We start from the raw sequence: 11,654 nt of genomic DNA on the forward strand, positions 1-11,654 counted from the left end.
AACTGACTGAGCCACCCAGGCACCCCAGAAATAGGTATTTAAATGGAAGTGCTCCCCAGTTGTTTCTATCCTTGTGGCATTTTTAAGCAGGCGGCTAATTTGTGAGTGTTCTAGCAAAATGTACCATCGTTGAGTTTTACAAACCAGCCTCTTTTTTCTCTTCCTAAACTTCTCTTCTCTCAGCTGGATTTATTTTAGAGTTCATTAAGGATTGAAGCCAAATGCAGAGTTAATTCTGTGAGGAGCAGAGCTGGCACTCAGTACTCAGGGATGGTTGCTGTTGGTGATCAGGTGTCCCATTGTTTGCACTTGTATTAGAGTTGGTTTACCCGAGCTGTGTCCGGAGATGATCTGTGGGGGCCCAGGAAGTGGGGGGGACACAGCTCCGGATGGTTGGAGTCAGGACGCCCGGGTTCTCATCCCCCCTTGGCCCCCAATTGGCTGTGCGACACAGGGCGCTGGCCTCCCCGGGCCCCCGCCCCGCTCACCTCCACATCCCTTCCAGCTCTGCCACTGGGAACTGCTCTCCCTTGTCTGTCTCTTCCCTGTCGGTCACCTTTGTAGATGGCGACCCAGGTGTGTGATGTGTGTTGGCAGCTCAGTTTCCATATTGCATGTTGAAATTTCCATTTCAATGGGTAGTACACTTAAAAGCTTTAAATCTACTTTAAAATGGTTTAATGCCTTGAGAGACTTTTAGATGCATGCTCCTTAAAAATTCTCACTTATTTCTTCCCCAGATGTGGACTTTCACCCTCTCCCTAAAAACATCAAGAACAGATGCAAGAAAGTTTCTGTAAAGAATGAATTTGAACTTGGAAGGCTTGTGTCGTGGCCGACTACCTTTGGACAGACAAAATTCAAAACCATTTAAAGACCACTGTATTCTAACTCAACAAAACCTGATTACCAGTTACCCATTTCCTCACATCCGAAGAAATCATCTCTACAATGTAGACAGTGTTCTGTTTTATAGAATTTTATTTTAAATTGAGGAAGCAGTTAAATTGTGCTCTGTATTTGGCAGATGATGGTGATTCAAATTCTACTTCTTGGCATTTTTTCCCCCTTTTTATAATTTTAAAAACTCAATCGTTTTTCTCTTTGTGGGGGATGACGGAGCGCTTGTAAGAGGAAAAACGTTTTGGGAAAGGTAACAGCATCCCGTGGGAGTGAGAACAGGTTCAGGTATCATTGCTTATCCAGCAGTGGGTAATTCATTTGATGGCCTCTTTTTTTGGCTAAATGATAATTAAAGCCAGTGCCCCCAGACTGTCGGAAGTCGACAATCTGTCTACTTTTGCATTGCCATTAAAAAAATCATGGGAAAAAAGAATCATGGAGACTTAGGATAGAAGGTGTGTTTTCTTCGTAGCAGATGACCAATTACCATTCAGCCTGTTGACTGAGAAGGAGGTGGTGGGAAATGTTTGTCATGTTTTCTTTTCATTTGAGTGATTGTCTTGTGTTCAGGAAAAAAAAAAACAAAAAACAAACCGCATCTGTGGACAACCAAGCAGTGTTGTGCTTATGGATTGTCGGTGACAAACCCTCCCGAAACGAAATGGCTTGAAACAATTCTCTTTTTTTTCCCCCTTCCTCATTGTTCTTTAGCCTGGGCCGGGCTCAGTCGAGCTGTTCCTGTGCTCTCGCTGGTGTTGCCCGTGCGGTCAGCAGGTTGGCCGAGACATTGGGGTGGCGGGGCCTCTCTCTGCAGGTCCTCTGGCCTCTCCTCCATGTGGCCGCCCCAAGTGGCCTGGCCAGCAGGGTAGCTGGACCGCTTACGTGGCAGCTCAGAGCTCCCCAGGCTAGAAGGCAGTAGTTGCCAGACCTTCTTAAGACTTCAACCCAGAACTTCTACTGCCCCCTGTTGATTAGAGCAAGTCACGGGCCCAGCCCAGAGTCAGGAGGAGGGGATGGCACGAGAGCATGAAGCTGAGGTGTGATTCACGGGGGGGGGGGGGGGGGGGGTGGCCCAGAGTAACCGAATGTCAGAGTCATTGCCACGGGAAGACGGCAGCAGTTAGCGAAAGTAGAAGCTGCTGGTGACGTTGGCAAATGGAAGCTGCGTATAATAGCCCGTGTAAGCTGGAAGTCAAAGAGAAGGACAGAGGGCCTTCTAGAAGCTTCCTGAACCATTTCTGCTGGCTCTGAGCATATTTTCTGAACCATCACTTGGGGAGACCGGTCTCGTGAGGATGGGTGTGTTTAGGGGTCAGAACCACCCTGTCACCGTGGCGCCCACAGAGGGAGGCGACTGTGGTGCCCTCTCCACGCCGGTGGTTTCGGCCGGGCTGCGGCAAAGCGGGGGCCTCCTAACGAGGCCGCTGATCAGATCGCATCGGCAGTCGCTCATTTTCGTTTTAACCAAGCAGTGAGATTTGCTCCCGTTCTACCTGAAGTGCCTTCTCCAAAGACGTCCTCTTTGCCTCGTGTTGAATCATTATCCAGTGAGTGTATTTCAATTAAAGTGTCTTCGGTTGACCTCGTAAAGATGATGAAGTGACACGGCAGCTTTGCCATTAGGTGACCGTCTCCTTAACTCAGATTTTTCTTGCTCTGGCTCCCGAAAGGAAGGACTAGGCCTGGCCCCAGTAGTACCTCCTCCCTGAGGTCTTCACCTCCCGTGAAACCCTGAGGAAGTTTGGGAAGAGCCTCCGCTGCCACTTTCACAGACAGAACGCGCATCGACCCCACCCCCCTGGGGTCCCCTGTCCCTCGAACCTAGCATTGCTTTAGAACACAGGTGTGGCTCAGAGGTCATTACCTCATCAGGGGAATGTCAGTGACGACTGTCTTCCTGTCAAGCCTGTAAAGAAAGAGATTCCAGGTCAGTGTTTGCAACAAGGATCTTGAATCCTGTTCTCTCCATTGCACCGCCACATTGAATTGTTCTCCTTTGCCTTGATTTTGTGGTGTAGCTTAGACTCTGGACTTTGGGGGCAAAGTCTTTCACCAGCATACAAAGGTTCGATGGTACACATATACCTGCTGCATTAACGTCTCTGCCTGTAGCTTAAGATTAAGTTGTTTTGTACTTGGAACAGAAACCCTTGGTCTCGGCTGGCTTCGTTTGTTACAGGACACTGACTTCACTTAGATTTCCCTCCACGAAGTCCGCAAAGCATCATGTTATGTAAACTTACGCCAAGACAAGATTGCGATAGTCCCTAGGTTGCTGAGGTCTGTTACGTGTTTGGTGAGAGGTGATGGTAGGTTCTCAGATGAGATCACTCTCCACGAGATGGAATCGGGAAGAGAGAGCTGTGAAGACGTGGGGCGCTTGAGGTACAGCTGTTAAAAAGTAGTGGACGTGAAAGTTCCAGAGAGGTGGTGTGTGAGGAAGTTGAAGGGCCCGGGGCCAGAGCAGTCCATGCTTGGTTGAACCGGGTTACCCGGAAAGTAGGTGTGATAGATACAGGTGTTTAGTCTGCTTCTGGGTTGCCGGTAGACGTTAAATTTGCACAATATCCCATAGCTGGTTGAGGATTTTAAAATTATCAGCATAGGATAGGGTTTTATATTTGGGGTGAAGAAATTATCTGACACTTGGCATTAGGGTTTTTTTTAAAAAGCCAAATTTCAGAGTCTTAATAGCTTTTTTTTAAGCAAATAAAAAGACACCTCATATCCAGTGTGTGGCCCTCCTGAAAATGATGATCCTCTCTCCCTCTTACCCTCTTCAGATGCGGCTAAATGGGGATGAGAAAAGCAATGTATGACTTTCTTGGTGTTTGTAGGTTCTTCACGGAGCCTAGTGGCTTTGCAACAGCCAAGAAGATTATCAAGATTATTTTTTAGGGGTTATTTTACTGGGGATCTGAAGAACTAATATAACATCCTGGGTTATTTCTAGTTCAGGGGAAGGTGGAAAGGTATGCAATTGTGTTTTGTTGTAGCTTATTAATCCATAAGGGAAACTTAGACTGTAGACGTTAAGTGCGCTCCCGGTACAGTTTCTGTTTTCTGTATGTTGTTGGGGGATTCACGGTTTATATAGCAAGCACATGGCCTCCCTGATTTCAAGATGCCTTTATCAGGATCTGTATTAGCCCGTAATTCTGTTGAAATCTTTCTCCCTCCTGCTCTTGAAAAATAAGTTCCAAAACCTAGTTTATTCTATCTTCCATCATTAGAAAGTTTGTTTTTTTTCACTATGGGCAGTTCACACAAGGCAGAAATATTAAACAGTTGGTTTTAGTGTGTTGTATAACTTTACTGTATATCAAACTAATTTCTACAAGTTTTCATCCTAAACCTCAAATCATGTAATTAATAATTTGCCTGTTTATTTATGACATAATTGTGATTCTTTTATTAATAAAAGCTAATAGAAAAGGATCCTTTTTTAAGCTGATGACTAGACCTACATTTAATTTTCCTGCAGTATATGAAGTATTGTACCAGAGTATTAAAAGATATGTAATATTTTATTGATAAATCTATCCTTTAAAAGGAATACGTTTTAGGATGTCATCATTTTGATGTGAATCATGTAAATGTTGATAATATGCACTGTTTATTATACATTTAGTGTTTCAAGAGATTCACTTAATTGCCTTTTTGCCCACGTATTATGTAGTCTATTTGCAATTGTTTAAAAAAAAAATGACATGAAAAGAATAGTTTATGTAGAGAAACATTAGTGGATGTTAATGGTCTCCCCACCTGTATTTATGGGTGTTAGTTCAACTGCGTTGCTAGTTGCAAAGCTGTATTATCAGAGTAAACGTGTATTTGTAAACTGTATGGAAACTAAAAATTAGGAATAAAACCATTTTCTTATATTATGGTATATTTGTCATTTACTGCATCAGAAATGTCCAGGAAAAACTGAGATTATAGGCCAATCTCTTACACTGGCTGTATGCCGACATTTACCAGCTCTTACCTAGAGGGTAACTTGGGAAACAGAGTGCATGAGTCTGTTCCTCAAGCATTTATCGAGTGCCCACTCTGGCTTTGGGAGACAGGGAATTCTGTTTGCAAGAACTTCCAAGTAACAAATAGAAAGTATGTCTGTAAAATACACGGGTAATGGTTAGGAAACGTACAAACTGAATGTAAATGATCCTGGGTGGACCTACGGAGTACAGATGGCAAAGGAGGCTCATGGGAGTAAATTATGTGCCACAGGACAGCAGCTCTTCCCTTGACTTATTTTTTATTTTTTTAAATTAAGTGTATTTATTTATCTCTACACCCAACACGGGGCTCGAACTCACGACCCAGGGAGATCAGGAGTCGCACGCTCTTCCGACTGGGCCGGTTTCCTCAGTGAGACCAGTCCGCCAGCCATTCAAAACATAGGGAGCCCCTCCGCAGTGCCAGACGAGGACATAGAAGCCACCCTCCCGGTGGTGACGTTCTCATGGGAACCAGGCCTTGTAGGGGGCTGGAGGCAGTAATTCTACCTGGGGTGCAAGCAGGCTGCCGAGACGAGGCAGGAAAGCCCGATTAGGCTGGACAGCCGGTTCCGGGTGATGAGGATTTTGAAGAGCGGCTCCGGTGTCTGTCCCTCGGGAAGGTAGCTTTCCACGGACCGAGGACCTCCGTGCTACGGTGGTGTTTACCCTCTGGGGTCTCGGAGGGGGTGCCGAGTGCTCTGTCGGCCTGCAGACATTCCCCATTCCCCATCATCCTTCCCGAGATCCTGGTTTGTACCTTAATTAGAGGCGGTGGCAGGATCTCGTCCTTCACATGTCATGAAAGAACCTTCTAGTTCTACAGTTCCTACTCACAAGAAGAATCCCCAAGAAAATGTGTGGATTGAAGGTGAAGCAGGTGTTCCCACAACAAATCAACTGTGGACCGAGAACTAAGGGTTTATTTGACTCTGTCGTCTTGTCAGTGGAAAGCTTCTGAGGAAAGGACCTACTTATTGGATCACATTACACGTATGCTTTGCATCCAGCCACTTGCTTTAGCTCCGCGAGAAGCAGTCAAAAGGGATGGTCGTGAGCTCAAGGGAATGGGTTTATGGCAGGTGTTGTTTTTTGCTCCTTAGGAACTAGTTAGGCTTCCAAATACTGAATTGGCCAAATGATAATGAGCCAGAAGTAGAGATTCGCCGTTTTATCAATAGCAGCCGTTACCAACGAGCTGATATTCATGTCATTTGAGGTCAGACGATCTAAATCCCAAAGTGACATCATGATGTAACATATTGCTACTAAAATAAGGGTTGCAACAAAGTGACACTGCCCTGCAGAACCTGTTGGCCGCTCAGGGACAGAGGGCTTGCTCGTTCTACTCGGATTTGAAGTGAGGTAGCTGACGGGACCGTAGTTATACTGGACTGGAAAGAATTGGGGGTTCAAATTCACTTCCATTCAGCAAAGATGAAATCCTCCTTCAGGGGCTAGGCGCTGAGGAATGGGTGAACCAAAAAACTGTTCTTGCTTTTGAGGAGCGTGGTGTAGTCGTGGAGGCAGATAGTTACAATCTGACTGGAGTAGACAGTCTTCAGTCTAAAGTGATAGTTACACAGAGGGGAGTTAGAATTCAGCGGTGGGGGTCGCTTGAGCTCATTATTTCTTGACCGGTTGGGAACGTGTGTGTGTGTGTGTGTGTGTGTGTGTATCTGGATCTGTTTCTAAAAATGAACGTGTAAGGCAAATACCTGTTTCTCTGTTCAACTAATTCATCTCCATCACTGAACATAGGAGAATAATTCTCTTTATCATGATCTATACTGGATGGCCTTAATAGCACTTTTTGGATGCCCTTTGCAACAAAATAGAATGTGTATTTTAGTATTTCCACTTTGCGTATTCATCTATTGCATTTTTGACTGTTGAGTTCTTGCTGAAATATATTGACTAAATTCACTGTTTGGGGTAGTCTAGGCCAGTTTTCTTAGGACTTCCTAGTATAATTTAGAGTGTACATTATGCCTTGGGATGAGCCATTTCATTCTGAATGCAATCTTCACCAAGGTCACATGTTTAATTTAATTCTTTAAAGTTTATTTGTTTTTTTTTTGTTTGTTTAAAAAAAAATTTTTTTTAACGTTTATTTATTTTTGAGACAGGGAGAGACAGAGCATGAACAGGGGAGGGTCAGAGAGAGGGAGGCACAGAATATGAAGCAGGCTCCAGGCTCTGAGCCGTCAGCACAGAGCCCAACGCGGGGCTAGAACTCACGGACCGCAAGATCATGACCTGAGCCGAAGTCGGCCGCCTAACCGACTGAGCCACCCAGGCGCCCCAAAGTTTATTTGTTTCGAGAGAGACAGAGCGAGTGGGGGAGGGGCGGAGAAAGGGAGAGAGAATCCCAAGCAGGCTTTGAACCGTCAGCACAGAGTCCAGTGTGGGGCTCGAACTCCTGAGCCACAAGATCAGGACCTGAACTGAAACCAAGCGTCGGACGCTTAACCAACGGAGCCACCCAGGTGCCCCAAGATCACATTTTTAAAAATGTTTGTTTGTTGGTTGGTTCGTTGGTTTTTGAGAGAGATTGAGAGAGAGAAGGAGAGAGTAGGGGAGGGACAGAGAGGGAGGGAGACAGAGGATCCCAAGCAGGCTCCGTGCTGTTAGCACAGAGCCTGACGCGGGGCTCCGTCCTGCAAACTGTGATTTTATGACCTGAGCGGAAATCGAGTTGGACACTTTACGGTCTGAGCCACGGAGGCACCCCGCCAAGATCACATTTTTTTTTTAAGGCAAAAATCAATTTCACGTAGCAGGGCAAAGGATTTTTTTTCCCTGCATCGTGTTTTCGTAGAAATTCACAACATAAAGTTAAATTGCAATTTACTTTTACAATGAATAAAGTTCATTTATTAAGAACGATAACATTATACACAATCAGGACTATCCAGAGAGAATTCAGGTGGTCTCAGCCCCTGAGTTTGTGCAGCGTGGCAGTCTTCTGAACGACGGCGTTCGAATGTGGCCTTGCGATTCAGTCTCGTGTGCTTGTTTCGTTTTCAAACTATTTCCATTGTAGTTAAACACACAAAACATAACATCGACCATTGTTACCACTTTAAAAAATTTATTTTAACGTTTATTTATTTTTGAGAGAGACAGCACGCGCAGGGGAGGGGCAGAGAGAGAGGGAGACACAGAATCCGAAGCGGGCTCCAGGCTCTGAGCTGTCAGCCCAGAGCCCGACGTGGGGCTCGAACTCACGAACCGCGAGATCATGACCTGAGCTGAAGTCGGACGCTCAACCGACTGAGCCACCCAGGCGCCCCACACATTTTATTTTTTTAAATTTATTTTTTATTTTTTTATTTTCACTTATTTTTGAGACAGAGAGAGACAGAGCATGAGCAGGGGAGGGGCAGAGAGAGAGGGAGACACAGAATCCGAAGCAGGCTCCAGGCTCCCAGCTGTCAGCACAGAGCCCGGCGCGGGGCTTGAACCCACAAGCTGCGAGATCGTGACCTGAGTCGAAGTCGACGCTTCACCGACTGAGCCCCCCAGCAGACGGCACAGCAGCATTGAGTGCGCTGACGTTGTTGTGTGGCCGTCACCACCGTCCATCTCCAGAACCACATCTTCATCACCACCGACACTTGGTGCCCATTCACCAACGTGGCTTTGCTTTGAAAGGCTTCTCCCCCCTTAGGCTTAAAGTTCTTCTGAATTTTGGAATTTTGTGTCTTTTTCTGAAAATACTCAGAACAAAATGCAAAAGGTTCAGAAGAGCACCCAGGGAAAACTCTCTCCACGCCTTTCCTCCCACGGACAGTTTCCCATCATACCCCGAGGACCACGAGCAACTTTGAACATGTGTCACGCCATACAAGGGCCGGCTCCGAGGGTTTTCCAGTTCTTCCTAGGATGAGTCGTGCTGACCTGTCCCCCCGGTGAGGCTGACCCCGCTGACCCCGCGGTGTCCCCAGCAGCCTGTCTCCCCGCACTTTCGTCACATCAGCATGTAGTCAAACCTGCCCCCTTGTCCGTCGTTAGGTGAAAAATGATAATGCGATGTGACTAAGTTTGCCTTTCTCTAAAAAGTGGGGCTGGGCAGTTTTTAAGTGCTTTTGTGTGCCTTTCTGTGAACTCGTCAAGTCGCTCGACTGTTGCGCGTTTTGTTTTCTCTGCCGAGCTCTGGATCTGTCTCGTCTTGGGTTTAGGCAGAAAGATATGTGATCCCCTGCGACTGGCTGATGGGACCGGAATGACGCAGTGCCCAGGATCGGTGTCTGTGAAATATTCGTCTGTGGGTGCCTGTAGGGTTGGGACGGAAGATGGACAACCATGTAGGGCCGTGTTGTGGTTCTGGCCTTGCTGTGATGACAACTCTCGGTGGGAGCAAGAGCAGCCTGGGAAATGCGTCCTCGGGGCCAGCAGCTCCACACCAGCCGCCACGTGAGACCGGTCTTCATGCTCCCGGCAACTGGGTTGACAATGACCTCAGATTTTCTTTCGGATTCAAAAGTGCCAAACAGTACGCGTGCACACACGCGTCCATCCAGTCGCTTATTTTTTTAAAAAATTTTTTTTTTCAACGTTTATTTATTTTTGGGACAGAGAGAGACAGAGCATGAACGGGGGAGGGGCAGAGAGAGAGGGAGACACAGAATCGGAAACAGGCTCCAGGCTCTGAGCCATCAGCCCAGAGCCCGACGCGGGGCTCGAACTCACGGACCGCGAGATCGTGACCTGAGCTGAAGTCGGACGCTTAACCGACTGCACCACCCAGGCGCCCCTCTCTCTTTTTTTTTAATATTTTTGAAAGAGACAGAGCACGAGCAGGGGAGGGGCAGAGAGAGACGGAGACACAGAATCGGAAGCAGGCTCCAGGCTCTGAGCCATCAGCCCAGAGCCCGACGCGGGGCTCGAACTCACGGACCGCGAGATCGTGACCTGGCTGAAGTCGGACGCTTCACCGACTGCGCCACCCAGGCGCCCCCATCCAGTCGCTTATTAATGAATACGCTGAGTCAGGCATCGGGCTACGCGCTGTGGGGAACACAAGACAGGTGTCTGTCTTTTTTTTTTTTTTTTTAACGTTTATTTATTTTTGAGACAGAGAGAGACAGAGCATGAACGGGGGAGGGGCAGAGAGAGAGGGAGACACAGAATCGGAAACAGGCTCCAGGCTCCGGGCCATCAGCCCAGAGCCCGACGCGGGGCTCGAACTCACGGACCGTAAGATCGTGACCTGAGCTGAAGTCGGAGGCTTAACCGACTGAGCCACCCAGGCGCCCCAAGACAGGTGTCTGTCTTAATCCATGCCTTAAAGGGCTCTATGGCCCGTGTAGGGAAAGGGGACACACAGGCTGAATAAAAAGATGAGAAATGAAACCGCTGGGGGTGAGGCCTGGAGGAAGACTAAGGCTTGGGGTAGAAGGGAATGACAGCAATACCCCTCATGCACCAAGTGACGGTGATGCGTCAGATCAGACCCTACTGGAAGGTTTGGGCAGACTTTTACCTGTAAGGAAGCTACCCCCCCCCCCGCCCCCGCCCCGTGCCTTTTGCTCACCGCCGTGCATCCAGTGCACGTTGCCTGCGCGGCTGATGCTCGGGGCTTGTAGGATGAGCAGCCGATCTCCATGTGACAGGTGACTACACTGAGGTTCAGGGACACTAAGTGACTTATCGAAGGTCCCACTCACCTGCCAAATGGAGGAGCTGGGACGTGAGCGCAGGTAGCTCTCCCTCCAAGGGCCGCATCCCTCTCTCCACCGCACCGAACCCTGCGGAACCCTGGGAGAGAGACAGGAGCCCCCAGTGCGGACCTCACACTGGGCTGGGGACAGGGGTGTGAGGACCAGCGGGAGACCCAGGAGAGTGTCCCCGGAGGGCACAAAGGCGGACGGTTTGGGGGGATCGGGCTGGGGGGAGTTCGCTGTGCCCGGTGCAAAGGGAACCAGAAGGCAGGAAGGAAACGGGGCTGGAAAAGCGAGGCGGGGCCATGACCAAGGAGGATGGCCTTTTTCGTTTTTCGTTTGGGACGGAAGCTGGACGACTCTTTTTTAAAAAAAAAACAACTTTATTGAGATGTAATTCATGTTCCATACAATTCACCGATTTATTGTGCGGTGGTTTTCAGTATATTCCCAGGCATATACAACTATCCTCAACTGTCAACTTTAGAACATTCTCATCGGCCCCCAAAGAAACCACATATATATATAGACATACCTGTAATTTTTTTAGGTAAAAATGCTTCATTAAATACTGCGATTATAAAGAGACTTTGCCCAGAAGATGACAGGGCGGACGGGTTCTCTGGAAGGGGAGCCTGCGATGGGGACCCCCGTGCAAGTGATTCGCAGAAGGAAGGGCCTCGGAAGAAGCAGGAAGGGGCAGGGAGAAAGCTAAGTGCCGTGGGTCGGACAGACAGATGGACGTTCATGGTGTCGGACGGAGGCAGCTTCAACCTGACCCCCTGGGCGGCTGTGAGCCGTGAGCCGTCCCTCCCAGTGCCGGGGGTCCTCAACATCGGGCGGGCACTCGGCCCCCACTCACCGTTGCAGGAAATGGCACCACCCCCACCCAGCTGCCGCTGAGGCCAGGAACATGGGGCTCGTTCTCCACTCCTCTCCGTGCCTCTCTCCCACCCTCGGCCTGTCCCACCCGTCGGCCAGTTCTGTCCTTCCAAGATATAATATCCCGTCACTCCTCCCTGTCTCTCCTACCGCCGCCCTAGTCTGGCCACAGTTATTTGTGAAGGTCAAGCCCATATTCCTT

General features: G+C 48.3%; 1 protein-coding gene across 2 annotated transcripts in view; it reads left to right on the forward strand.

The window, feature by feature from the left end:
- The window catches only part of PTPN11 (protein tyrosine phosphatase non-receptor type 11), a 79,833-nt gene extending 75,043 nt beyond the window's left edge, over positions 1-4,790 (forward strand). For both annotated transcript variants that reach the window (XM_047088022.1, XM_047088023.1), the window contains exon 16: positions 741-4,790. The gene's annotated coding sequence lies outside the window, so the exon portion shown is untranslated. The remainder of the gene's footprint in view (positions 1-740) is intronic.
- Positions 4,791-11,654: the final 6,864 nt, after the last annotated feature.

The sequence above is a fragment of the Lynx rufus genome, unplaced genomic scaffold (assembly GCF_022079265.1).
Source record: "Lynx rufus isolate CCGP_SWC_20201006 ecotype Redwood Valley unplaced genomic scaffold, mLynRuf1.p SCAF_24, whole genome shotgun sequence".
In the NCBI taxonomy this organism is placed as follows: Eukaryota; Metazoa; Chordata; class Mammalia; order Carnivora; family Felidae; genus Lynx; species Lynx rufus.